General features: G+C 51.1%; 1 protein-coding gene and 1 long non-coding RNA gene across 2 annotated transcripts in view; both read left to right on the top strand.

The window, feature by feature from the left end:
* LOC120401134 overlaps positions 1-24,430 on the top strand; it is a 68,817-nt gene that overhangs the window by 10,838 nt on the left and 33,549 nt on the right. The gene's annotated exons all lie outside the window — the stretch shown is intronic.
* On the top strand, positions 7,733-14,042 carry LOC120400227. The gene is made up of 5 exons (XR_005595621.1): positions 7,733-7,764; positions 12,024-12,331; positions 12,508-12,580; positions 12,969-13,133; positions 13,554-14,042. It is a non-coding gene; the product is annotated as an uncharacterized LOC120400227 (long non-coding RNA).

Here is a 24,430-nt window from a genome sequence, read left to right as displayed (position 1 = left end):
CCCCGCAGCGGCAGGAGCTCCGGGCCCTTCAAATCCCGGCCCCAGCCCGGAAATACTCTGGCTCCCTGCAGCCGTGGGAGCTCCGGGCCCTTTAAATCCACATCCGAACCCGGCTGCCAGAGCTGCGGGGGAATTTAAAGGGCTCTGTGCTCCCTGTAGCCGCGGGAGCTCTGAGCCCTTTAATTCCCAGCCCCAGCCTGGCTTCCGGAGCTGCGGGGGGTATTTAAAGGTCTCTGGGCTTCCCGCAGCCGCGGGATCTCCGAGCCCTTTAAATCCTGGCCCCAGCCCAGCTGCCGGAGCTGCGAGGGGAAATTAAAGGGCTCTGGGCTCCCCGCAGTCGTGGGATCTCTGAAGCAGAGATAAAAATAAGCCATTACAGTCCAGTACGGCGTACCAGGAAGAGTCAATATGCCGTGCCGGACTGCACCGGCTTTCTGGGCAGGGATTTGAACGGCTCAGAGCTCCAGCAGCTGCAGGGAGCCCAGAGCCCTTTAATTTTCCCCCGCAGCTCTGGGAGCTGGGCTGGGTCCAGGATTTAAAGGGCTCGGAGCTCCCGCAGCTGCGGGAAGCCCAGAGCCCTTTAAATCCCTCCTCCCCTCCCACCGCAGCTCCGGCAAACGGGCTGGGGCTGGGAATTAAAAAGCTCGGTGCTCCCTGTCCCGGAGCGGAAGGACCCCCCACTGGCGAATTACCGCCGAAGTGGGACCCGCTGCCGAAATGCAGCCAGGTCTTCGGCGGTAATTCGGCGGCGGGGAGCTCTTCCGTTCCGGGACCCGCCGCCGAAGTGCCCCGAAGACCCGCGGCGGGGGCCCTCCGCCGCCGAATTACCGCCGAAGACCTGGCTGCACCCCACTGCCGAAGACCCCGGGCCCCTGGAATCCTCTGGGCGGCCCTGCTGCTGTGAGCCCTTTAAATCCCAGCCCCAGCCCGGCTCCTGGAGCTGCGGGGGGAATTTAAAGGGCTCTGGGCTCCCTACAGCTGCCGGAGCTCTGAGCCCTTTAAATCCCCGCCGAGGAAGCCGGTGTGGTCTGGCACGGCCTACTGGCTCTGGCTGGTACTCCGTACTGGCCCGTGCCGGCTTACTGTCACCTCTGGATTAAGTGACGGTCGAGGTTGTGAGACGTTCCATAGAGCTCTCTTGGCCGCAGTGCCCATGACGGAAGGTGGTACGTTCCGTTCCGCCATGACATTCATAAACACATCCCGTCTTTAAGGTCCATGTCTCCTAGGAACAGAGCGCGTCTGGGTCACGGCCCGGACTAAGTCAAGCATGTTAGAGCCATTAACCACAGAGCCTTTGTACACAATAGCCCCTTTATCGTTCCATGAAGAGAGATTTGTAGCCTGGCCCAGCTTCTTTAGCAGTACGAATGTATTTTTCTTAGAACGCTTCTTCGCGTTATCCAGCACCTGCTGAGCAACAGACTCTGAGCTCTTTGGTGTTTCTGGGGGGTTGCAGTTACATTCAGTCCCTGTTCTGGTAGAAACAGACTGATTTTCACTTTCTCCGCATCGCTCGGCTTCACGGACATTAGGCACCTTTGAAGCTCGGCACTGTAAGGTTTAGCCTTTTAGTATTCGGCTCAGTCGGTTCTTTGAAGAACAGACTCATTTCAGCATCCAGTAAGCGAGTTGTGGTCGGTCGTTAGGCCCCCTGAGGATACAGAAGTCGCCAGTGTTCTGAGCGAAGCGTCAGATTTTTCCCAACTCTCTTTAGAATGCCGTTCTTTTAGCCCGTCCCACCCCGGGGACACAGCGTCCATCCGTTTTCTGAATGAACCATCAAACTGTTCCCAAATACTAGAATATAGGGGAGCGGTGACGAGCTTATGGTTTTGGGGGAATGGTTTGTCAGTCCTTGGTGTTTTATTCACAACCCCTAGAGCGCATGCTCCGGGTTTGTGAATGTGTGTGGTTCTGCGCACGTTCACAGCCCCTCGAGCGCATGCTCCGGGTTTGTGAATGTGTGTGATTCTGCGCACGTTCAGAGCCCCTCGAGCGCGTTCTCTGGGTTTGTGAATGTGTGTGGTTCTGCGCATGTTCAGAGCCCCTCGAGCGCGTTCTCCGGGTTTGTGAATGTGTGTGGTTCTGCGCACGTTCAGAGCCCCTCGAGCGCAGGTTCCGGGTTTGTGAATGTGTGTGGTTCTGCGCACGTTCAGAGCCCCTCGAGCGCAGGTTCCGGGTTTGTGAATGTGTGTGGTTCTGCGCACATTCAGAGCCCCTCGAGCGCAGGTTCCGGGTTTGTGAATGTGGGTGTTTACTCAGGGTTTGCTGTGGCAGTGGCCGCTGAGGAACTGGAGTTGTGGTTGTTGTTTTCCACAGTCTTGTTTTGCCCTTGGGTTTGACGGATATGAGGTTTGGGCTGCCTGGGTGCTTCATCTGCACTCTTGTGCTGTTTTGCGTTGTTAAAGGTCTACAAGCAGATTCCTGGCTCTTTGGTGGTTCTGGAGGAGGTGTCCTTGTAGCGCGGACTAAGCATTGTCAGAAAAGTTGCCCAGGCCTATGGGGCGTGGGGGGAACCATTTTACAAAACTGAACTTTACCATCTTTCTCACCAACACCTATGTATTCACTTCAAATACAAAACCTCACAGAACAACCCAACCAATAAGCAAAATATATTTACTGGGCTTCATCCATCCATCATCAGTCACTGATGCTAGTGAATTTTCCCTTTCAGCTGTCTCGTTCCCTTTTCTTCTGAGCTTGTTTTCCCTCTGCTCTAAGGATCTCTCATGTTTCCACCGTACTGTGGAGCAAACAGCATTATTATAAAACACAGGAAACCGTCTTGTAAACTTCAAAACTAAATATTCATTAGGGGAGTTTTCTGTTTAAAAAGTCAGCGCTTTAAACCAAATCATCCAGTTCAGGCTGTACGAGAAACACGGGTTTTGAGTTTATTTCTACCACTTAAAACATAAACCAAAAAACAACAAACAAACAAACAACAACAAAAACCTCAAAAACATTTTTTTAAAATGCATCTCATTTTGCAGAATAAAAACCAAACTGCTTTTAAAATCCATTTTAAACCACATTTTGCACAGGAAAAAAACCCTGTTGGTTTGAAACAAACCAAGTACTTTTAAAACCCTACACCTATGCCTTGCCCAGACCCCTCTCACACACAAATCAGCAGCTTTAGAAACACACCAAACCAAGTTTGCCTCCATATACTGTTCAATAACACCCCTTACCATCTTAGCCCTTTGTTCAAACAGACTTCAGCAGAGTAGCTAGCAGGTTAATTTAATCCCCACAGCTCTGAACTAATAGATCCTTGAGGACTTTAGGCACCCCTCCCGCAGCACCCCCTGTGGTGATCTGGGGTGGGGGGACCAAGCTGTCTTCACAACAGGGCTTTTTTTTTCTTTTTTCTTTTTTTCTGTAAGTTAAAATAAATGTTTCTGTGGGGCCTTCTTAGAGTATTGAACAGTCCCCATTTCCAAGCGGGGGGCCCTTTGCAGAGATCAATGAATGTCTTGGGGCTTGGGGTTGGTTTTTTTAAACACGTTTCTTTCATGCTTAAAGTTTGGGGTGGGGGTGTTTTCTAGAAAGAATGACCCAGAGCATTCGACCAACTCCAGGGCCATATTTAATCTGTCCAATAGTGTTCCACCAACTCCTGGGGTCATATTGAAACTGTCCAATTGAGTTCTGCCAACTCCAGCAGTTATATTGAAACTGTCCAATGGCATCTGCGAATTCCTGAGGTTTTATTTCATTTCATATTAATCAGAACTCACCATCCACCCCCACCCACCCCCATCAAATTTAACCCTATGGCAGCAAGGGTAAGTAATGGCAGTCACCCTGGCTATTCAGTGAGGGGGGGCGGGGGTTAAACCCACTCAGTTCAAGAGGATAAGTCAACTCTTTTGTACTCAAACACAGGTCTGAACAGTTTGTTTTACTGTAAGCACATTCTTAGGATTTCCCCCGCCCCCCAACATACATTTCAGCTTTTTGCTGTAAATGGGTCACTTTTACACACAAAACCCACAAGCGCTAGGTTCTCACACACAATTGATTTTTGATTGAAAAGACATACAGCTCCTTGAAACCGAACCAAGACGCTTCATTAACACTTCTAGCTCACTTAAGGGCCAAAGGCCTTCGAACAGAAACACAGATAGTCACAAAGCCCTTTTCAATAGGGTTTTTTATTTTTAATTTACAGCTACCAAGTTTTCTATCGCGTGTTTGTCCCCTCACCATTCTCTAGCTGAATCCTTTTAGATTTCTTACAAATAGTCTTTTCCTTAAGCAGGGATCTGTAACTTTTTGTGCAGACTAGACGGCCAATATCACGCCGTGTTGTGGAAAAACGACCCCGCGTTGTGTTTGGATCAGAATCACGGGAGGCCCCTTTATTACGAGCATGCCAGGGGGGGGGCAGCAAACTGTCATCCCCCTGAATAGAGATTTTTCAACAGGTTTTATAGCAAAAAACCCACAATTCGTGATACACACGTCCTTGTTCACATGATTGCCATAACTGGAGAAATGCTGTGCAAGTGAGTGGAGACCCTGACTGTGTTTTAAAGAAAATGAACCAGAAGGTGCCTGCAATTTTTCCACCCCAGCTGTAAGCAGGTTATTTTCTTTAAAACACAGTCAGGGGCTCCACTCAATTGCACAGCATTGAACAAGGTCCCCCCCTTGCGCTAAATGTTCTTGGCTTAGGCACAGACATTGCACAGCAGAACCTCTGGCAATAACGGTGTTTAATCAGCTTTCCAAACCCAGCTCAGCACATAGGCCCCGGAGCTTGCAGTTGATATCTATGACACGTCCCTCGCATTCTTTACAAAGCTTTTCCCTCAGGCAGTGCTTAAGGGCAGCATAAACAGCAACACATACAATAGTCTGCGTGACTTTTTTACGCTCTTGACGAGGCACTGGCTCAGGGCTTGGCTACACTTACAAATTTGCAGCGCTGCAGCAGGGTGTGAAAACACACCCTCTGCAGCGCTGCAAATTGCGGCGCTACAAAGCGCCAGTGTAGTCAAAGCCCCAGCGCTGGGAGCCGCGCTCCCAGCGCTGTCCGTTATTCCCCACAGGGAAGTGGAGTACGGACAGCGCTGGGAGAGTTTTCTCCCAGCGCTGGCGCTTTGACTACACTTAGCACTTCAAAGCGCTGCCGCGGCAGCGCTGCCACGGCAGCGCTTTGAAATGCAAGTGTAGCCAAAGCCTAAGTTACTATGCCAAGCCTCCTCTGAAACACCTCATGGCCATCATCCTCAGAGTCCTCTCCAACAACTTGTATCGGTGTTGAGCAAAACCAAGGTGGGCCCGGTTATCTTCCCTGCTTGATGCAACGCTGTCCAGGGTTTCCAGGCCGTCTAGAAAGGCATCATTGAGCTGTTGATTTTCATAACAGAAACAGTGTAAGCAGCCCACTGCTTGTTTTTAGATTTACACAACCCCCGGTTCCTTACCCATTAAGAAGCGATTGCTTCTTAATCATTCATTTACCTGTGTGACGTCTTTTCTGTTCACCTTCTCCACCGGTGACACCCCTGAGCCTCAATCGCATTCCACCTCTAAGCGGGTGGACAAAGAGAGGCCACCATGCTCATTGGGGTCTCTCACAAGCAGTTGGGTTTGGGGTTCCGGTTCCGGTTTATCCATCAATGGCTGGGCCGAAGGGCTCCCCTCGGTCGCTCCCTCCTTCTGCTCGGGACTGTCGCTGACGTAGCGCTTTCTCCGCGGATGGTCAAAGACCTCGGGCGAAGACAGAGTCTGAAGTTCTCACGGGGATGGTGAAGGAGTCCAGGTTTCCTCTCAGCAGCCTTTCCACAATTTCTAAACCATGTGTCCTTGGTAAGAGATGGCCTCATCTGTCCGGTGCTGGGATTTATGGGGTAATGGTGCTGCACCCTGATTGGCAGAGGGCCTTGGGAGGAGTTCTTAGTGGGGTCATACGGCCCACTTCTGGACGGGTCACCCTGCCCCAGAATTCTCCCTGATTGGTCAAAATCTCCTCTTAGGGCAGTCCTATCGGGTCAAACCCATCCTAATTGGTAGATGGCGGTGGGAGGAGTTCTTAGAGGGGTCACATGACCCACTTCTGGATGGGTCACCCCACCTCAGAACTTACCCTGACTGGTCAAATCTCCTCTCAGGGTGGTCCTTCTGGGATGAAACCCATCCTGATTGGTAGAGAGTGGTGGGAGGAGTTCTTAGAGGGGTCACATGACACACCTTGCTTCCAGTCATGTGGCCACCTTGACCCCGGAGTTAAACCCCCCCATGGGGCGGGACTTCAGGTGACAGGTGGGAGGGACTAAGGGGTCAACGGGTAGGGCTTGGGAGGGTCAAGGGGAGGGGTTAGGGTTTGATTGATGGTGGCGTTCCTGATAAACACCAAGATTACATGGATAGCGTGGAAAGAAATGTGGTCTCGTTACCTCTAGACCAGGATTATGACTGCCCTGTTGACCTACCACCTTGGCTGAAAGTTGCTTTTCCCTGTATTTACGCATTGTTGGGACCAGAATTAGTGGATCTCCCTGCGTACAGTCATGAGAACCGGTCCTAAGAGCAGGCCCTTTTGGAGAATAAGAAATGTGGGATTATGCAACGCCTCTCTTTAGACAATCAGCTCCTGAACAAAGTGATCATTTGAAACCATTACCCTCTGCTGTGAATCCCACAATAGTTGGCTCACAGGAAATCTGCAAAGGCTTTCATCAACCTTCATCTGCAAGGATTTCTAATCTAAGGCTCGTTTGGGCAAGAGACAAATGGAAGACAGATTTCAAAACAGACGACGGACATTTTAACGCTCTGATATGCTATTTGAGCTAACTAATGGTCCCCTGACCTTGCAACACTTCATCAGTGATGTATTTGGGGACAGTGTCATCTATTGGGGTGACATACATCTCTTTTTGGAGAACCCAGACCAGCACGCGCAGCACATCTGAACCTGGAGAGGGTTCGGCAGCATGGTTTCAACGCAGAATTGGAAAAGCGGAACCTCCAGCCAACTCCCCACAGAGTTTTGGGGGTACATCCTCTCCCCAGAAGATGTTATGATTGATCCTAATAAGGTGGAAGCCATTGATAAATGGGGCGAAGTTGGAAGTCCTCAAGAAGTGCAGCGCTTCCTAGACTTCACTCATCCTGTGAAATCGAGACATGCTGGCTCTCAGTGAAGCTTAGATGGAAAACCACGCACCCCACACAGAGGTTGGAACCACCCACTCCCAGGTTGTCCTGAGGAGCCATGATTTCTCCAGGAGCTAGGTAAAGGGCACCGGGATCAGCCTCTCAAAGGTAGGGGAGGGTCGTGTGAGGAGAGGGTCTGAGAGGAGGAGCGTGGGCTAGGCTCTGTATTTGGGCTTGGCAGGGATCGAGAGAAGGGAGAGGGCTGTTAGAGGGCAATGCGAGGTGGGAGGGGGGTCGGAGATGGGGGCAAGGCCTGAAAAGTTCAGCTGCTTTAGATCAACTGTGCTAGAGAATCACTGGTTTAAATGACTAAAAGCTCTGAGCTGGGGCTGGCCAAAATCCTCCTCCTCAGATGGGAACATCCCAAAAGTCTGCAGAAGCTCAGCCTCTGAGGTGAACGTTGTGGCCCTAACCTCTCTCTGCTCTGTACCTCACAGGATTCCAGCCGGCTGTTCCAATCCAGGAAGAAAACCGTGCCACCGAAGTCTCCCAGCACCTGGGCAGTGAAGTGCCACTTAACCCCGCTGTGATGCACAGACCTTCCCCTGGCTGTCTGCACAGGGCTGAATTTCACCCCTTCCGAGTGTAAGGAAATAATTGGCTGAAGTGATGTATTTGGGGACAGTGTCATCTATTGGGGTGACATACGTCTCATTTTGGAGAACCCAGAGCAGCACGTGCAGCACATCTGAACCTGGAGAGGGTTCGGCAGCATGGTTTCAACGCAGAATTGGAAAAGCGGAACCTCCAGCCAACACCCCACAGAGTTTTGGGGGTACATCTTCTCCCCAGAAGATGTTATGATTGATCCTAATAAGGTGGAAGCCATTGATAAATGGGGCAAAGTTGGAAGTCCTCAAGAAGTGCAGCGCTTCCTAGACTTCACTCATCCTGTGAAATCGAGACATGCTGGCTCTCAGTGAAGCTTAGATGGAAAAGCACGCACCCCACACAGAGGTTGGAACCACCCACTCCCAGATTGTCCTGAGGAGCCATGATTTCTCCAGGAGCTGGGTAAAGGGACAAATTTCCAATCTAAGGCTCGTTTGGGCAAGGGACAAATGGAAGACAGATTTCAAAACACACGATGGACATTTTAACGGTCTGATATGCTATTTGAGCTATCTAATGGTCCCCTGACCTTGAAACACTTAATCAGTGATGTATTTGGGGACAGTGTCATCTATTGGGGTGACATACGTCTCTTTTTGGAGAACCCAGAGCAGCACGCGCAGCACATCCGAACCTGGAGAGGTTTCGGCTGCATGGTTTCAATGCAGAATTGGAAAAGCGGAACCTCCAGCCAACTCTCCACAGAGTTTTGGGGGTACATCCTCTCCCCAGAAGATGTTATGATTGATCCAAATAAGGTGGAAGCCATTGAGAAATGGGGCGAAGTTGGAAGTCCTCAAGAAGTGCAGCGCTTCCTAGACTTCACTCATCCTGTGAAATCGAGACATGCTGGCTCTCAGTGAAGCTTAGACAGAAAACCACGCACCCCATACAGAGGTTGGAACCACCCACTCCCAGGTTGTCCTGAGGAGCCATGATTTCTCCAGGAGCTGGGTAAAGGGACAAATTTCCAATCTAAGGCTCGTTTGGGCAACGGACAAATGGAAGACAGATTTCAAAACACACGATGGACATTTTAATGGTCTGATATGCTATTTGAGCTAACTAACGGTCCCCTGACCTTGAAACACTTAATCAGTGATGTATTTGGGGACAGTGTCATCTATTGGGGTGACATACGTCTCTTTTTGGAGAACCCAGAGCAGCACGCGCAGCACATCCGAACCTGGAGAGGTTTCGGCTGCATGGTTTCAACGCAGAATTGGAAAAGCGGAACCTCCAGCCAACTCTCCACAGAGTTTTGGGGGTACATCCTCTCCCCAGAAGATGTTATGATTGATCCAAATAAGGTGGAAGCCATTGATAAATGGGGCAAAGTTGGAAGTCCTCAAGAAGTGCAGCGCTTCCTAGACTTCACTCATCCTGTGAAATCGAGACATGCTGGCTCTCAGTGAAGCTTAGACGGAAAACCACGCACCCCACACAGAGGTTGGAACCACCCACTCCCAGGTTGTCCTGAGGAGCCATGATTTCTCCAGGAGCTAGGTAAAGGGCACCGGGATCAGCCTCTCAAAGGTAGGGGAGGGTCGTGTGAGGAGAGGGTCTGAGAGGAGGAGCGTGGGCTAGGCTCTGTATTTGGGCTTGGCAGGGATCGAGAGAAGGGAGAGGGCTGTTAGAGGGCAATGCGAGGTGGGAGGGGGGTCGGAGATGGGGGCAAGGCCTGAAAAGTTCAGCTGCTTTAGATCAACTGTGCTAGAGAATCACTGGTTTAAATGACTAAAAGCTCTGAGCTGGGGCTGGCCAAAATCCTCCTCCTCAGATGGGAACATCCCAAAAGTCTGCAGAAGCTCAGCCTCTGAGGTGAACGTTGTGGCCCTAACCTCTCTCTGCTCTGTACCTCACAGGATTCCAGCCGGCTGTTCCAATCCAGGAAGAAAACCGTGCCACCGAAGTCTCCCAGCACCTGGGCAGTGAAGTGCCACTTAACCCCGCTGTGATGCACAGACCTTCCCCTGGCTGTCTGCACAGGGCTGAATTTCACCCCTTCCGAGTGTAAGGAAATAATTGGCTGAAGTGATGTATTTAGGGACAGTGTCATCTATTGGGGTGACATACGTCTCTTTTTGGAGAACCCAGAGCAGCACGCGCAGCACATCTGAACCTGGAGAGGGTTCGGCAGCATGGTTTCAACGCAGAATTGGAAAAGCGGAACCTCCAGCCTACTCCCCACAGAGTTTTGGGGGTACATCCTCTCCCCAGAAGATGTGATGATTGATCCTAATAAGGTGGAAGCCATTGATAAATGGGGCAAAGTTGGAAGTCCTCAAGAAGTGCAGCGCGTCCTAGACTTCACTCATCCTGTGAAATCGAGACATGCTGGCTCTCAGTGAAGCTTAGATGGAAAAGCACGCACCCCACACAGAGGTTGGAACCACCCACTCCCAGGTTGTCCTGAGGAGCCATGATTTCTCCAGGAGCTGGGTAAAGGGACAAATTTCCAATCTAAGGCTCGTTTGGGCAAGGGACAAATGGAAGACAGCTTTCAAAACACACGATGGACATTGTAACGGTCTGATATGCTATTTGAGCTAACTAACGGTCCCCTGACCTTGAAACACTTAATCAGTGATGTATTTGGGGACAGTGTCATCTATTGGGGTGACATACGTCTCTTTTTGGAGAACCCAGAGCAGCACGCGCAGCACATCCGAACCTGGAGACGTTTCGGCTGCATGGTTTCAACGCAGAATTGGAAAAGCGGAACCTCCAGCCAACTCTCCACAGAGTTTTGGGGGTACATCCTCTCCCCAGAAGATGTTATGATTGACCCAAATAAGGTGGAAGCCATTGATAAATGGGGCAAAGTTGGAAGTCCTCAAGAAGTGCAGCGCTTCCTAGACTTCACTCATCCTGTGAAATCGAGACATGCTGGCTCTCAGTGAAGCTTAGATGGAAAACCACGCACCCCACACAGAGGTTGGAACCACCCACTCCCAGGTTGTCCTGAGGAGCCATGATTTCTCCAGGAGCTGGGTAAAGGGACAAATTTCCAATCTAAGGCTCGTTTGGGCAAGGGACAAATGGAAGACAGCTTTCAAAACACACGATGGACATTTTAACGGTCTGATATGCTATTTGAGCTAACTAACGGTCCCCTGACCTTGAAACACTTAATCAGTGATGTATTTGGGGACAGTGTCATCTATTGGGGTGACATACGTCTCTTTTTGGAGAACCCAGAGCAGCACGCGCACCACATCTGAACCTGGAGAGGGTTCGGCAGCATGGTTTCAACGCAGAATTGGAAAAGCGGAACCTCCAGCCTACTCCCCACAGAGTTTTGGGGGTACATCCTCTCCCCAGAAGATGTTATGATTGATCCTAATAAGGTGGAAGCCATTGATAAATGGGGCAAAGTTGGAAGTCCTCAAGAAGTGCAGCGCTTCCTAGACTTCACTCATCCTGTGAAATCGAGACATGCTGGCTCTCAGTGAAGCTTAGATGGAAAACCATGCACCCCACACAGAGGTTGGAACCACCCACTCCCAGGTTGTCCTGAGGAGCCATGATTTCTCCAGGAGCTGGGTAAAGGGCACCGGGATCAGCCTCTCAAAGGTAGGGGAGGGTCGTGTGAGGAGAGGGTCTGAGAGGAGGAGCGTGGGCTAGGCTCTGTATTTGGGCTTGGCAGGGATCGAGAGAAGGGAGAGGGCTGTTAGAGGGCAATGCGAGGTGGGAGGGGGGTCGGAGATGGGGGCAAGGCCTGAAAAGTTCAGCTGCTTTAGATCAACTGTGCCAGAGAATCACTGGTTGAAGTGACTGAAAGCTCTGAGCTGGGGCTGGCCAAAATCCTCCTCCTCAGATGGGAACATCCCAAAAGTCTGCCGAAGCTCAGCCTCTGAGGTGAACGTTGTGGCCCTAACCTCTCGCTGCTCTGTACCTCACAGGATTCCAGCCGGCTGTTCCAATCCAGGAGGAAAACCGTGCCACCGAAGTCTCCCAGCACCTGGGCAGTGAAGTGCCACTTAACCCCGCTGTGATGCACAGACCTTGCCCTGGCTGTCTGCACAGGGCTGAATTTCACCCCTTCCGAGTGTAAGGAAATAATTGGCTGAAGGCCTTTTTCTTTCTGGACGTCTGTCTAGTGGGAAAGAACCATGGGGATTTTTAACCTGTTTCGCTCCCATGCCTGGTGCTTCAATGATGCAGAGAAGGGCTGATGCATTGGTTGATTTCCCCACCTTTTAATCTACTCTCTTCTTCTCTTTTAACAGGTATTCTAAGGGCCCCCCGTGCATCATATGGGCATTCTTGGGGTTGCAGATGGCATCAGACCTACACCTGAATAAATAATAGAGACTGAAATATGCAGACACTAAAGTTCTGCAGCCAAATTCTCAGGAACCTTCCTCTTCCATGTAGGATCAGGATTTTGTTTTGAATTGTTTTATTTTTTTAAAAAGTGCTAAGCAGATGCTACCCTGTAAGAAGAGGAAACAGAAGCAAAAACTGAAAGACTGTTACTAAAACTAATGAAGAGCTGCAGAGAGTGGAGACCCAGCAAAGCAGACAAATGAATACTGTGAGTAAATAACCTGAAAGCAAATGGGGAAGAAAACCTCCTCTGGGTAATTGTGGCTCTTGGGACCAAAATCAGGTTCCTGGTACGTAGCCTGGCTGAGATCATCCCTTTTCCCTGGATCCCAGACCTGGGATTCAAATGTCATTCTCTGTGTGGTGTCCTTATTTTATTCCTAGGGAAAGGATCCCCAAAGGAGGTGTAAGGATCCGGGACTCTAGTGTCTGCCAGAAGCTTCAGCCACCTTCACAGGTAGAAGTCACTGGCTTTCCTACAATGCCACTAGTGCTCTTCCTGCTCTCCAGATCTGCCCCTCCAGCAGGACAGAGACACCCCTTAACTCCCTGAGTCCTGATTTCCTGCCATTCAAGGGGCTGAGGGTTTGCATTGCCCCCACCCCAACCATCCGAGACTTTTCCTATGGGAATCTCCCTAGAGCAGGGAAGAAATCTGTTCTTTCATTAGAACCAGTCTGCTCAGTAAATCCACCCACACTGACCTCATCTCAGCTGCTTTGTTTATCCGAGATTAGTGGTATCTTTGGAAAACCCTGAGCGTGTCGGGGTGTGAGGTGGAGCAGGGGATGCAGGAGCTCCAGCAGATTCCCCTGGAGAACACCACCCTGTCTTTCTCTGGTCAGGTTAGAGCTCGCCCTCCATTGTGGAGGTGAAGACCGGATGGGAGCTGCTGGATTGACCTTGATGTGCCATGTCCTTGTGTGGATGAAGGACCTACATCTCAGGGGTGGCCAGCAGCAGATGTAACACATGTGTCCAGGAATGGGCTAAATAACCTACCTTGAGAGGTAAGTAAAATCATGGCCACATGTAGACATCACAGGAATTGGTGGGGATTGACCCAGGGTCCTTCAGCACAAGCCCCTCTCATTCACTGTCAACAAATCCAGCTCCACCCACTAGACCACACCGCATTCCAGAGCCCCAGATCCCAGGAGCCCTGATTCTCAGACTCAGGCCTCACATCACAAGGCCAAACCTCCTCCCATTATGGGTGCTGCAGAAGGAAAGATTGGCAAAACCTCCTCTACATTCCCCCTGTCAGAGACTGCGGCCACAGGTGACAAGTGAATGAGCTGAGATCTCCCCTGTGGGAATCCGAGGGGCTGCACTTTTGGGGTTTCACAGGGACGGCCTCTGGCAGCCATTGACAGAGTGTTCCTGGGAGGAGATTTTCCATCTCTCACAAAGGGTTTCTGTTCCCCCAGATCTCAGCCGCTCAGCAGAAAGCGGGAGAGCCGAGTGCTGATGGGCTAGAGGGTGCCAGTCGTCGCTGTGCAGCAAGGGCAGTGTCTGCAGTCACCATGGGCCACACCCAGACAACCCAGGCTGGTTCCCTGGATTGCAAAGGGGACTTTGGCTTGTGGAATCGGTGCTGGTGCCTGTGTCCACAACTGGGAGGTTTTTCTGAGGCTACTCCATGGTCCAAGAAGCGCCATGCAAGCAAGAGGAGAATGGACATTAGAGAGCGAGGCCAGGACCTCTGCGGGGCTGCTGCAGTCAAACATCCACAGCCAGAAGAGAGACGATGGGAAACGCGCTTCGATGGCTGGCCACAGCCGCAGCAGCTGTCTCAGAAAGCTCTGCTCATGCTCCAGCCAACAGAGGCAGGACGAAGAGCCACACAGGCAGAGCCTGGGTTGCAATTAGCAAGTCACGGTTTTTTCAGTGGATTATGCTGCCCTGACCGTCTATTTCCTGCAATGTGCACATCCAGCCTCCCTGGCTGACCTCAATGGGAGTTAGGTTCTCCGTACCCACAGGACAGGGCTGGCCTTACCAGGAGGCGAACTGAGGCGGCTGCCACAGGTGCCAAACTGTGGCAGGGCACCACTAGGACCCAGAGAGTAGAAAATTGTCTGGTGCTGGTGCATATGTTTTCTCTCTGCTGTAGATGCACAGAGCTGGTGGAGTGCTGTGCTGGAGGAAGGGGGCACAAGAGACATAACAGGCAGGCAGGAGAAACGGGGAGAGGGAATAACAGAAAGCAACAGGAGCTGCAGGGACAGAGAGGAGGACGAGGAGCCTCTAATGTACCTCTTGAGCACCCCCAGGAGTCTGGACTAACTCCAGCTTGTCAGGGAGCTTCCTGTTTCCTGCTGCTTCCCTGAACCCGCTTGAGGAGAACAGGCAGTCAACTGAAGTAGTAGGAGCCGAGTAGGCCCTTAAGACGCTGATCTCTTCCCTCGCTCAGACCCTGCTACCAGCCTGCTTATTTGTCCCCTGCCACTCTAGCTGGCACAGAACAGCAGTCATGAGTGAAAGAAGAAAACGCCCCTCTGGGGCAGCATTCAGAAAAAGCAAGAAAGCAAAGGAAGCTTTTCTGTCTAAGCAGGAAGGAGCTCTCCTGAGATACATAGACACAAATGTTCACGTTGAGCCTTCCGGCCCCAGTGAGGATGTGAGTGGTGAGGAGATGCCTGATCTTCCAGGTAGTCAGAGTGCAGGAGACCTGGCAGCTACTGCAGCATCCATATCTCCATCTCAAATGGATGTAACCATGCACATTCCTGGAGAAAAGTGTAGATCAGAGAAGAGTGTGGTGGAGGCACAAGAAACAGCTGCTGCTGAGTTCAGTTCCTGAAATCTAGATGATCCAGGACTGTGGACCCACTTGAGCAGTAGCCTGAGGGACTTCCTCGTACTGCCTGGGCCACAGCGAGTGAAAAACTTCATGTTCCCCAAAGACAATTAAAATAGAAGTTTCCATCCAACACATTCCTGGTGTGAAATCCCCAATGGCGACAAAGCGGAGAGGCCATGGCTTACGTACTGTGATAGACCCAGGCCAGTTGGGTACAGCAGAATAGCAGAAGGCAGATATACTGGCCACTGGATTAACAGTTTTCTGTTCCCTGACTGACCAGAGCAGGGGCTGCTCCAGGCTAATGAGAACACCTGTCTCTAATTAACCTGTAACGAGTCAGGTGAGGCCATTAAGCTAATGTGACCACCTGACTCTAATTAAGGCCCTGCTGATACTATAAAAAGGGCTCACTCCAGTCAGACAGGGGAGAGCCAGGGAGACAGAGGAGAGGAAGTGCGGCTGAAGGGCTGGTTACTGAAGACACCCTCAAACCATCGTTAAGGGAGCCCTAAGCTAAGGGTGAAGAAGGGAGAAGCAGGAGAGCTGTGGGGAAGTGTCCCAGGGAAATGTAGCAACTCTGGCAGTGAAAGGTTGGCTGCCAACAACTGCTACCATTAGGGTCCCTGGGCTGGAACCCGGAGTAGAGGGCGGGCCCAGGTTCCCCCCAACCCACCACTACAGGAACAGCTCCTGGAAGGGGAAGTCAGGTCCCTGTCAGGACAGGAGGCTGAACAGAGACTGTGGGAGTTCTCTCACCAACCTCCTTGCAGCCTATGATGAAAAGGGCTCAGTAGACTGTAACCCTAACCCTGGAGAGAGAAGGGCTATGTGGAGGGTCACAGTGAGCCACTGAGGCAGCATAAACCACCTAGAAGTGCAGGACCCACGGGAGCAAGGTCAGAGCTCTGCCACAGTACTCAAAACCCCAGAATGCTGCATACTGTTTTTGTTGCAAACTCTTCCAGTCTAATGTTCCAGCCACACTGAGTTCTACAGGAACAAAGGACTGGACAAATCTGGCTAGGAATGGGGCATGCCACGAGAAGGCAGCAAATCAGCAGAGAGCATCCAGAGGTGGAAAGAGCTTGAGATGAGCCTAAGGTTAAAGGCCACCAGAGCTGATGAGCATCAAGGGAAGATTGCATCAGAGTTCTGAAAAGGCTCTTGCCATTGTGAGGGGCTTGCTACCCAAAACCTAGCACTGCGCGGCACTTCAGATCAGCTGCATGTGGTTTGGACAGTACTTGCTTTTTAGGCAAAACAATGAATGATGCAATCTGAAGCTGGTATTGCGTCATACATGATATGAATTGCATCATGTTATTCCTAGAAGTCATGGATGATGCAATCGTAACGAAGCTTACATCACTCTGCTGAACAAATTGCCCTATATCAGCTCTAGAAATCATACAGTGTCATGCTCTCTTATTTGTCAGTGTTTGATTTTGCAAAGGGACACATTTCTGTTTAGCCAAAGTGAGCAGAGATGCCTCGTACTTGTGTGAACAGTGCAGATAACTTCTGCTACGTTTGTGGTGAAGTGACTTTTGCATCACAAAGAGCAGTATAACCACTATGGTTAAGAAAGCCTATCACCTTTATTTTGGCTGCAAAACTGGAGATCAGGACAAGAGGTGGGCCCACATATATGCTGCAACACTTGTGCAACAAATCTTCGCCAGTGGTTGAACAGGAAAAGGAAATCTATGCTTTTTGCAGTGCCAGTGATTTGGAGAGAGCCAACAGATCATACCAGCAATTGTTACTTCTGCATGGTGCCTCCAGTTGGGAAAGGTGTGTCAAAGAAGAAAAAGTGGACTGTGCATTATCCAAACATTCCATGAGCTATACGCCCAGTACCCCACGGAGAAGGACTGCCGGTTCCTGATGCACCAGAATCATTCTCACTTGAGTCAGATGAGGAAGAGGAAGAGGATGAAACTTCTGGTCCTGAACCATCAATGTCACAGGACCCACATTTTCTCCCATCCTCCTCCTCTGAACCACACCTCATAACACAAGGTGAACTGAATGACCTTGTCAGGGATTTGGAACTACCCAAGAGTAAGGCAGAGCTGTTGGGCTCCAGACTACAGCAGTGGAATCTCCTGGCAGGTGATGTTAGGGTTTCCATGTTCCGTGACCGTCAAAAGGATCTTGTCCCATTCTTCTTCATGGAAGGTGATCTTGTAGCCTGCAACAACATCGATGGTGTGATGGCAGCCCTCAACATCGTTCACGATCCAGATGAGTGGAGACTGTTCATTGATTCATCGAAGACGAGTCTTAAAGCTGTTTTACTGCATAATGGCAATGTTTTGCCATCAATTCCAGTTGGTCATGCAGTCCATATGAAGGAAACCTATGACAACGTGAAACAACTTTTGAGGTGCATAAACTATGACCAACGTCAGTGGCAGCTTTGTGGCGTTTTGAAGGTTGTTGCTCTCTTGCTTGGTCTGCAGACTGGATACACAAAGTGCTGCTGTTTTCTCTGCGAATGGGATAGTCGTGCAAGAGATTCCTACTACATCAAGAAAGATTGGCCACTCCGACAGTCATTGGAGCCTGGGAGGAAAAGTGTTCAGCATCCACCACTTGTTGAATCAAGGAAGATTTTGTTACCACCCTTACACATCAAGCTGGGTCTGATGAAGAACTTTGTCAAGGCCATTGACAAAACACAAGCAGCTTTCAAGTACCTCTGTGGACAATTTCCAAGGTTAAGTGAAGCTAAGATAAAGGAAGGTGTCTTTGTTGGTCCTCAGATTCGTGAACTTCTTTGAGATGATGCATTTGATCATGCACTGCGTGGCAAGGAAAAGACGGCATGGAAAGCCTTCCAGTTAGTGGCAATAAATTTTCTCAGAAACAAGAAGACAGACAACTACAGGTTGTTGGTGGAAAACCTCCTCAAGGCATACAAAAGCTTTGTTGCAACATGTCACTAAAGATACATTTTTTGCACTCTCATCTAGATTTTTTTCCACCGAACTGCAGAGCAGTGAGCGACGAGCACGGCGAGAGATTTCACCATGACATTGCAACAATGGAGAAATGCTATCAGGGCAAATGGAGCCCATCAATGCTTGCAGACTATTTCTGGACAGTGACAAGAGATGCTCCATTTAATGAATACAAGAGACAAGCCAAGAAGCGCTGAGTAGACACTGAATAGGACTAAACTATGTACATAATAGTTTTTTGCCTTTTGTTTCATAATAAATTTTAGTTAGATAACCCTTTTGCTGATTTTTACAGTGTTACATAAACAGGACAGGTGAAATATTATCATGTAAAGCAAACATAAACACATGAAAAGACCTAGGTTTACAATTTATGATTAAAACTCTACTATCTTCCCAATATACATAGACATAAAACGTAAAAACTTAAATATCTAAGAAACAGTAGCCAATCAGTTGTTTTAATTGTCATATTTGAATTCAGCACATCAAAATACATAATAAATACCACATTTTATCTCTGAAGCAGACGACTTCTCAAAAATTGTAGACCAGTGTAATTCATAATAAATGACTATTCATCAGAAGAAAGAAAGAACGTCCTAGTTCTTACATCTCCTGCTTTCTTTGTATGTGTCAGTCTTCCTTAGATCATAGGGGCTTTGTATCAGGGAGTGTCCTTACTTTCTCTGTCTTGTAAAGTGCACACTAGTGACACTGACCAGATAAATAATGGAGACATCGCACCCACAAAAAAATAACCAAGCCCTTTGTTATGGAGACTGTTCTCCTCAGTAAAGCAAGCTATAAACAGTAGGAAATGCACAGAGGACTAAAAGGCTGCAAAGTGAAGCACTCTCAAGTTAGGAAATACCAGAATAAGCATTGCCTGTGCAACGTTAACTCTGCAAGAAATGAGGCAGGGATCCTACAGGCAACAGACTCCTTCAATACCCAGCCCCAGAGCAGAAAACCCTGTGCGCTGAATAAGGAACGGGTCCTGTGGGAAAAAAATACTATGGGATCATGTCATTAAAGTCTGCATCATCCTGCAAATGAGCAAGAGGACTGAATTGAGGGTGCCAGGGCAACACTTCTTTGGACATTTGCTAACCTGAGAATGCTTCACTTTGAGGGAAGAGGCTGCAGCTGGAGCCATGCCCCAAACTGAGTGACAGGGCCTTATAAGAAGGCCAGGGAAAGTGGAAGGATCAGTCTCTCTCTATCTGTAGAGGGAGAAGGGCCTGGCTGCAGGGAGCTAGAGACAGGGTACCTGAGTGGAGCAGGGCTGGGGAAAGGCTGAGGAGCTGGGGAGCTCCAGCCTGGAAAGCCCCAGGCTGTGGCCTAGCAGAAGGCCAACAGGTCCTGGGGGTTGCAGAGGGCAGCCCAGGGGTAGGCCAAGGCAGCAGGTCCAGACCCTCCTTGCCGGTGATGAGTGGCTGATCCTGCAGCCTGCCCCAGGACGCAGGGCTAGACGATGACTGGCAGTAACCATATACTGATCTGAGGTGGGAATAGTGGGTTGGAGGTTCCCCAAGAAGGGGAGACCCTGAGACTGAGGGGTTACTGCCAGGGGGCAGCACCCCTGCTAAAGGGGCACCGGGTCCAGGGAGGGGCACAGGGGCCAGAGGACAAGCGCATCACTGGCCTGCAGAGGGCGCTCCAGAGCTGGAATGAGCTAATTCCCAGAAGTCACCAGCAGGAGGTGCCGTGGAGGTGAGTCCGCACCTTTACAAGCTGTTTAAACAACGAAGCTCTTACTCATGCGTTGGTTCAGTCTATATTTTATTGCCATTGTTAGCTTGGTGAAAATCCCCATTTCACCACTCAGTGCTGTTCTGATCAGAGTATTGAAAGTCATTAAATTAAATTGTATTAAAACAAAACTCATTTCATGCAACTTCAGGGTCAGTGAAAGTTCTCAGCTGTAACCCTGAATGTGCAAGAAGCAGAGAAACAATATCCAAGAAAAAGAGCTGGAATTTTGCATCTTGATTTCACCTAGGCCTTACTGAGGACAGTAGCAAACACCTGCCCTTTGCGAAGGAACACAGCACCGTACCGCAGCACAAACCTCACTGAGCACAGCAGGGGCTGTCCCGGTTCTCCAGCTCTGGCCCTGTTTCATTACAAACTTCCTGTCTGTGATGATGTTCTGGTAACAAGGGGCAACCAGCTGTCAAAGGTAGCTGTTGCCATGGCAGCCAGGGTGCTAGTCATTCTCCCCAAGTATGAAAATGAACCGGAGGGAGGGAGAGCTGAGTGGTGGGTTATCTCTGATGTCACAAGGCTACAGCTCAGGCAGCACCAGTGGGCAGCAAATGTGTGATGTGTATGTGTGTTTGGGGGGTGGGGGGAGAGGCTTTCCCAGTGCTCCCGTTTCCCCAAATTTCCTAAAGAAGCCAACAACATAACTACCCAGAATACACAGTAATGGTGATTCCACCCATATGATAATTAGTCACTGAAATTTGATTCAAATCCCGCATGGCATGTTTAGAAACAAGGGTTCCAAAAAGGAGGCTTTGTAAAACAGGAAATGTTGATGCTCTGGTGCATTTGTGGTTGTGTTAAAATTGAATACTGTGACTTTAAATGTTGGGCAGGGTTCCTGGGTGTGCTTGCATGCTGGGGAGCTCGGTAGGGCAGCACACAATTGGGGCGTAGCAGCAGCCAGTCAGCAGGTCCCCAGTGAGTTGTGCCTCTCTGTGATAGGCAGTAGCCTGCGTTCTCTGCCTCTGAGTTTTGGGTTCTTATGTGTTATTGTTCTGGCTCCTAAGAAACAAATTAAGGAGACCTTGTGAACGTCCAGCAAAAGTATTTTATGATGTTCTCAGTAACCAGCTCACAATCCCAGCAAGATACCAGGTCCCATCCTTTTCACACACCAGGGGTCCCCCACTGTCACCCTAGAGACAGGGACAGAAATGGGGTTTTGGGTGGGGTCCGGGCTCCATAAGGGCAGTGGTGGGTTCTCTATCTCTCAATGGCTTCACATCCCCACTGGCTGCCTTTCTGGGAGATGCTTTACCCAGACGCACATCCCTGGGCTCAGTGAAGGGGTAACCGGGTCCAGTTATGGTCTGGGGTATCCAGGAGGTCAGACTGGATGGGCTGATGGATCCTGCTGACTTTATACTCTATGGCGCAGCCTCACGCTAAGAGGTGTCATGTCTGAACGCTGGGGAATAAACTCAGAGCTCAGCCCCTCCATCCAGGACCACGGTTTGGTGGGTCCCTGTAGTGAGGCAGCCTGGCTCCTGGCCGCTCCTGAGAGGGAGGAGCCAGAACAGTCGCCACAGTGGGCGGAGCCACTGCCGCCTGTCCCCGCCCCCCGGAAGTCAAGGGACGGGACAGGAAGTATAAGAGCCCCGGCCCCGCGCTCAGTTGCAGCCCGGCGGCCGGAGAGGACAGACGCTCCTGACCAAGCTCCTGCTGGACCAAGCCTGCCCCGAGCCAGGTACCCTGAAGTGGACTGGCCGAGCCTTCCCCGAGCACGGTACCCCGAGGAGGACTGGCCAAGCCTTCCCCGGGCCCGGTATCCCGAGGAGCGGCCCGAGCGTAACCCCGACCCGTGTCCTGAGGAGCAGCCCGACCTAGCCAACCCTCAGCACGACGAGGAGCCCATGGTATGGGACCCCTCTCCAGACACCAGTGATGAGCAGGTACCCATGGAGGGGGAGATGGGAAGTGGCCCGGGGGTAGCTGACCCCAGTCTGGCTACTGCAGATTTCAAGCCGATGTCGGTGTGTTGCGGTCAGGACCCCACCGACACAGCAGCAGACTAACTGCCGCTGTTAGGGCCCCGGGCTGGGAAACAGTGGAGTGGGTGGGCCTGTGTCCCCCCCCCACCACCCCTCTCACGGGTGGCAGTCTCCCCCTCACATCAGAGCTCAGACCCTGAAGTCTGGACTCACCTGTTGTTGCTGCTCAGCTCCTGCTTCGAGGACCTGAACCCTGAACTATTATTGCTGCTCAGCTCCTGCTTAAGGACCTGAGCCCTGAACTATTGTTGCTGCTGCTCAGCTCCTGCTTAAGGACCTGAGCCCTGAACTATTGTTGCTGCTGCTCAGCTCCTGCTTAAGGACCTGAGCCCTGAACTATTATTGCTGCTCAGCTCCTGCTTAAGGACCTGAGCCCTGAACTATTGTTGTTTGCTCAGCTCCTGCTTAAGGACCTGAGCCCCGTAAACCACTGACTTTGTTTGCTCAACCCCTGCCTGAGGGTCTGAGCTAGAACTGCTGTTGGTTGCCCCGCCCTGACTGAGGGCTTGGGGCCTAATCTACTGACTCTGTTTATTGTTGCTCAGCCCCTGCCTGAGGGTCTGAGCCCGTGGACCTTCGGAGACTGATTTGTGGATTTAGGCCATGTAGTGACGCGGTCTGGCTCCCGGCCGCACCTGAGACGGCCGAGCCCCTACACCGGACCCTTACAGTCCCACTCAGAGGTGATAACTTCCTGAGTTGCCGGGGGGGTTGACCCCCCCCTTCCACCCCAGGCTCCACCCCCACTCTGCCCCTTCCCCCAAGCCCCCCATGCCTGCCCCACCTCTTCCTCTTCCCACCGCACTCCGCCCCCTCCCTTGCCTCTTCCTGCTCCCACCCCTCCCCTCGCCCCTGCATCTTCTTCATGCCACTGAGCAGCTGATTGTGGTGGGCAGGAGGCGCTGGGAAGGTGGGGGAGGAGCTGATTGGTGGGGCCGCCAGTGGGTGGGAGGATTGGGGGGAAAGGGAGGGGGAGGAGCTGAGCCATGGGACCCCCCATGGAGTTGGCCCCGATGGTCCCATTGACACCCAACACCAAGTCAACAGGGACAATGGGCCAAGAGCAATGAGGTGGGGGGGTCCCTGCAGCACCCCGCACAGAGAGGGGGTCTCCAGGTCTCCTTCTGAGAACCTCACCCAAGCAAAGCCTTTACAGCCGTGCATGGACCCGGCCCACATCATGTCCTCTGTGACGGGGCTGTAACTCGCAGGCTCTTTTAATGCTTCACGGAAGAGACTGTTGCAGCTCATGGAGCCTACAGCGAACACCTCCACCTCCTGCAGTGGCGATGGGCGGGAAATACCCGCTGGAATGACGGGCCCGAGGGCAGAGTGACTCGGGTGGCGTGAGGGGCGGTCACACTACAAGTTGTCATATTAAGGATCTGTAAGACGTTCCCACCTCTGGGAGGGGAGTGGGGTCCAGTGTATTAGAGCGGGGGTTGGGGCTCAGAGCCAGGACTCCTGGGTTCTAGCTCCACCTTTGGGAGGGGAGTGGTGTGTCTAGTAGATTGGAGAGAGAGAGAGAGAGGCTGTGTGGGTGGGTGGAGGGGGAGTTGACCAGTTTAACACGTGCTAAAGGCAACAACCCAGATTTTAAAGGTATTCTAGGTGTTGCTCTGCTCAGCCTTGCAGCCCTGAACTGATTTTGGAGCCTAAATCATAATACAGACACATGGGGCCAGATAGTCAAAGGGAGTTGGGCACCTATGGGTGCAGGAAGGTGCCAAGCAGGATTTTGAAAAGCTCTTAGGCACCTATAAAAGCTGGCACTTTCGAACCTAAGTATGATAGAGAGTCAATGGGAATTAGGCACTTAATCTGCACAGCTACCTTTGAATACCCTGTAAGGAGCACAGCTGCACCATTAAGTGCCTAAATCCCTTTGACGCTCAGGCCTGTGGGGCACGTTTGACAATTTTGAGCCCCGTCCACACACAGTTTGCCCTGGTTTGGTTCAAGGGGTTTAAATCTCTGAGCTGATGCTGCTCAGTTCCAGGTCAGGCCTAACACAGGGTCCTGAGGCTATAACTAGGTGTGTGATTTGATGCTGCTGGGTGCCATCTGCTGGCTGCCTCTGAGATTGCGTCCTGTTGGTCTGGAGCCGGCATGTGTGAATATACAGATGCAAACTCCACCAATAGGTGTGGTTTGTGTGACAGATTGTGTCACAGAGACCCCCTTGGGCCTGCCACCTGATGTGCTGAGACTGCCTCTGAGCCTGTTTTCCCTGCCAGCCTGGGACTCCAGAACCCTGCTAATACAAACCATCTTGGTAGAACTTTAACTCATCCTGTCTTCATTCTGCCACTATGTGAGAGAGAAAGAAAGAAAGAAAGAAAGAAAGAAACCCCACATTTCAACTCAGACCCTCGCCCCCATGATAACCCTCATGCTATAACGTCCTGACCTCATTATAACCTCAACCCTATGATAACTTTAACCACCTGTCCCTAACCCCCATGACCCCATCTTATCCCTCCTGCTCTAACCCACTAGACCCCACTCCCCAACCACAGCTGGGATAGGACCCAGGAGTCCGGGCTCCCAGCCTCATTCTCATTCCACATGCCCAGGGGAGGGGAGGCTGGTGTTTTGCTGTGTGTCTTACCTGCTTGGTTCTGACTGCCCTGGGAGTGAAGAAAGAGAAGGGGAAGATATTAGGATGTTGGTGGTGCCATCGCTGGGGTCTGACACGATGTGTCTGGAGGGATGAGTGCCGGTAGCTTCACCCATAAATCTCAGGCTACACCCACTCTCCTGAAACA

The sequence above is a fragment of the Mauremys reevesii genome, linkage group 3 (assembly GCF_016161935.1).
Source record: "Mauremys reevesii isolate NIE-2019 linkage group 3, ASM1616193v1, whole genome shotgun sequence".
Taxonomy (NCBI): Eukaryota; Metazoa; Chordata; order Testudines; family Geoemydidae; genus Mauremys; species Mauremys reevesii.
Note: the sequence above shows the minus strand (reverse complement) of the source record. Positions and strands in the feature narration are given on the sequence as shown.